The sequence below is a fragment of the Plectropomus leopardus genome, chromosome 12 (assembly GCF_008729295.1).
Source record: "Plectropomus leopardus isolate mb chromosome 12, YSFRI_Pleo_2.0, whole genome shotgun sequence".
Lineage (NCBI taxonomy): Eukaryota > Metazoa > Chordata > Actinopteri > Perciformes > Serranidae > Plectropomus > Plectropomus leopardus.
The window spans coordinates 32720432-32724684 of NC_056474.1; the positions used below are offsets into that span (position 1 = coordinate 32720432).

At 40.4% G+C, this 4253-nt stretch overlaps 1 long non-coding RNA gene across 1 annotated transcript; it reads right to left on the bottom strand.

Moving 5' to 3' along the window:
• Window positions 1-1449: 1449 nt before the first annotated feature.
• On the bottom strand, window positions 1450-1925 carry LOC121951923. Its single transcript, XR_006106409.1, has 2 exons — window positions 1890-1925; window positions 1450-1526 (listed from the first exon to the last, which is right to left on the bottom strand). It is a non-coding gene; the product is annotated as an uncharacterized LOC121951923 (long non-coding RNA).
• Between the last annotated feature and the right edge of the window lie 2328 nt (window positions 1926-4253).

Genomic DNA, 4253 nt, shown 5'->3' on the forward strand with positions numbered 1-4253 from the left:
TAGTTGGCTGTTACAAGCAGAGAGGCAACTAAACTGCAGGACAACTGATAAGTGTTTCTAATTATATAAGCTGACTTGCAGGGGAGCTTGTGCCTTTCTCATTAAAAAAATAAATGATTCAAATCAATTACTTAATTTGATTTTAACATTTAAAATATAAACACATATATAACATAACATAAAATCAAGTGTGTAAATAGAGAATAAATATCCTGAGTGCCACACATGGACAGATTGTGATCATAAATAGCTCACTGCAGAGTAGCCACCTTGTGCTAAAACATAATCAGGAATGCTCATTTAGACCTATTAGATGATTGGCAAATTTAGACTAAATAGGTTGCTACCATTATATAGGCTGTGTTACCTTCAGTATAAGGCTCATATATGTTTTGAAGCTCAAGACAATTTTTTAAATGTTATTTTGTCCAAAAATGTCTCTTTTTATAAAACAGGTTGCCGACCCCTGCCCTAACCTAACCATCTGTGCCAGCATTGGTTGCCATGTGCTGCTGCCTTACTTAAATACGTGCAGTGTAATCGCACCATGTGGGTAAAGAGCAGATGCAGAAGGATACCTACAGTGTAGTGTGTAGATGCGGAAGTCCATGGCAAAGCAGCATCATGTGATGACTTGGGATGACAGTGTGTTGGGAAGGCATATAACATAAAATAACATAAATAAACCACTGTTGCAAAAGTGAAAAAAAAAAAGTAATTGTTTTTATTGTCAGTCTACTAGCATCGATGGCTGGAGCTAGAAATTTGTCATGTGCTTGTGGTTTATTTATTCATGCTTTTTCTTATCTATATGTATTTTTATTTTGTTTTTATAAACACTTTAAATCACTAATGATGTTGTAACCTTTTCCTCAGTCTTCTCAGGTTCTGTCTACTCACTAGGTTCGGATAAGGAGATTGGCGGTAGCACTGAGCATTTAAGCAACTGACTTCCAACCCACACAACACGCAACACAGGATGTAGTTTAAACGTTTATGTTAACGTATTCAATTTCCTTTTTTCAACTTAGAATGTTCAGTTTTCACACCTTAAATGAACTTAAATTCACAGTATGAACTGACAATTACCTGACCGGTACCGGTATCTTAAGAAAATAAAAATAAAAAATGAAAAGTAAAGAAAATGTTTCTTTCCCCTTTAATGTGTTAAATTGTCCTTTTATTCCCGGTTTTCTGTTTTTTCTCAGTTTATTTATTGTCTTTCAAGGTCCTCCAATGAGAAAACAGTTTTTTCCCTTTGTCAATCAGTTTTTTAGCAAAAATGTAAAGAACAGAGAAAATAAATAAAAAAATACTGAGATCTCAGAAAATAAAGTGCAAATAAAAGGTGTCACTCCTCAGGACTGAGCCTGTCCTACCACACTGGTATCCACACTGTGATCCCATTGAACCAAAAGCCTCCATGCAGCATGGCGGTGATACAGTTGAACCAAGAGCCTTCCCACGGTAGCGGCGGTGGTACGGGTCGCAGCTGAGCTGAAGAACTCGTCCCTCACAAAACCAGCCTGCATAATATGCAGCGGAATTATTTAGCAACTTAAATGACTCTCTGTTAGCTTTTCCAGTGTCCATTAAACAACATAACGTCATTAAACGAAATAAACAACAGGAACCACGAACATATGCAGCAACACATCATTTTAGCATCATAAGCTACAGCAACGGCGGTGGAGCCGTGCTCGGCCTTGCTACTAGGCCGCAGCTGAGCTAACGTTCGTTACGGTAATGCACATTAATAACATATCATCACATCATCACAAAAAACATATCTCGGTATCATTAAACATTTGTTAGCTATTCTGACTGTTTTTTTCTGTATACCAAAGCAGGATGACACTGCTAACAGAGCTAACAGGCCGCTAACTCACCAGAATAGTCCAGAAAGATCGGGAACACTCGTCCGCATCGCTCCCGTGATCAGTTTCACTTCTACCAGGTGCTACCAGGTGAGTTTCCCTCCACACTCGGTTTGTAACGACAGTTCTATCACACTTCAACACAAAATGTCATCACATTTAGTCACGAAGAGGACTCTTTGCTCTGCGGCTGTACAAGTTTCTCTGTTTTCTCCTCTTTTCCTGCCCCTCGCTTCACACACACGGAGAGCTGCAGGTGATGTGTTCAGGTAAGCTTGGGAATTACACTACCAGGCGAGAAACAACTACGATGCATTCAAAAACATTCAAAGGGTTCAGGAAATCACAGTGCAATAAATTTAACAGGGTTACAATGTCTTTTCTTTAATTCACATTCACAGCAGACTGTTGGGCGGCACCTGCTTGTCTGCTCATTGCACACACGGGTGGTGTCACTTAAGACTGTGGCCAGACCAGGACAGCAATGGATTGTAATGTTGCTGGTAAGAAGTAACATAAGTAACATAAACACCTTACCATGTACCTCGTTCCACTAAACCTGACCTTTGTCACCTAAACCTAGCCATCAGTGTTTTTGTTACCTAAACACAACCACGTGCAATGACATCCCACCGCATTTGTTGACATCGTGGTAATGGCATCCCAGGATGTAAACACACACAGAAGGATACCAAAAACATAATATGTGGATGTAAAAGTCCACTGCAAAAAAGCAACATGTGATGACTGGTAATGAGAAAATGTTGGTAAGACCCATGTTTTGATGCCTTTGTTTATTATTTCTGATGCATGAAGCGTAGTTAGGCAGACTTCACTGACAGTCAGCACCGGAGCTGAGAGCATCAAAGAGGCACCATCAAGGTGATGGTGCCTCTTTGATGCTCTCAGCTCTGGTTCAGCTCCGGATCAGCTCCGGTTCTCCGGTTCTCCAGTTCCCCTTCTTTCATCACAATGAGTTTTGTGGTGAGGTCATTTTGAGACAAAGTTTGTAGAGTTCACAGCCATGCTGCTTTTCCTGCATTCCTTTGTGTACAATGACAGCTGAAAACAGAGGTGCAAACAGTGGACTGACAAAATGAGAGCTGACTCCAGGTTTTCTCCACTTATGACCCATATCATTGATTTTTTGTGGGACAGTCCAACTAACAAGGCTATTTTCACAAGTTGAAAACACTTCAGTTCAACACACACATATGAGTCAGCTGACGCACACATCAGACATGGAATTCAGACAGAAGAGTCAATACTACTTTGAACAAAACTAGCAGGTGAAATTAATGCTTTTCTGAATAACGTGTTGGCATTGTAAAAAAAGAAACCTGCAATGTTGTGTGTCAAGATGCCACCGATGTTAGAAGTTTACAAAGAAACAAAAACATGTAGGTGTTCTGATGTGCATCATTCACAGCCGGTGTGTTCCTGTTTTAACACCAAGCATATTATGTGCCCCTCTTTCAGTGTGGAAAATAGTAAAGTCTAGTTAGTTTTGTTTATATAGCCCAGCAGTTTTCAAAGTGTGGGGCAGATGTAGCAGGATTTAGGGTCAACTTTAATTTCATTTCTTCTTAAACCACGTTAAAGAAAAATGACAATAAATCTACCTTGTACCTTGTATGAGTGCTGGTTGTCTGCATTGACCCTGATTAAAAGCAAGTACCACTCAAGGGTGCAGGTTGAAAACAATCTACGTGGCATCCCTGCATCACCTGCCTATTCCCATCTAAGACACAGACTCATAGAATCCCTAAAGTAGGTAAGTAAGCAAAATGAGGAGGCAAAAATGTGAATCAGCTTATTGCAGAGAGGGATGTATGCACAAACTTTGCCTCAAGCGGGTTTGTTCTACAGCATACAACACCCTCTGTCCTTAAACCCTCAATTCAGATAGGGGAAAACCCCACCCAAAAAGTCATTTAACAGTTTCCCTGTTACTTTGGAAGAGGGATCTCTTTCTCAGGACAGATAGACAGGCAATTGATGTTATGTGGACAGAAAAGGATAGAGAGGCACAAAGGTGTGCTTTTAGGACATAAACAAGTGGAGGGTAAGGGACCTGCAGTGGTTTTCAGACAGTTCACAGGATTCTCATTGGCAGGACAAACCCAAACTATTGTAGGCTGAAAAGATAGAGTCCTTGCGACTGAGATCTAGCTTCCAGATGGTCAATGGTAACAGGTCCAAGCCTTAAGTCATCAAAGACTAAGCAATCATGTGCAAGTTAAGGCTAAAATATTAATTTAAAGTTTGGATTCAATGGCCTCAACAGAGTGTCCCAGATGTCTGCAGGGAGGAATGTGGTATGATAGGAAACAGCTCTGCAGCCTGCGGATGTCTTTATAACCCTGGGGACAGACA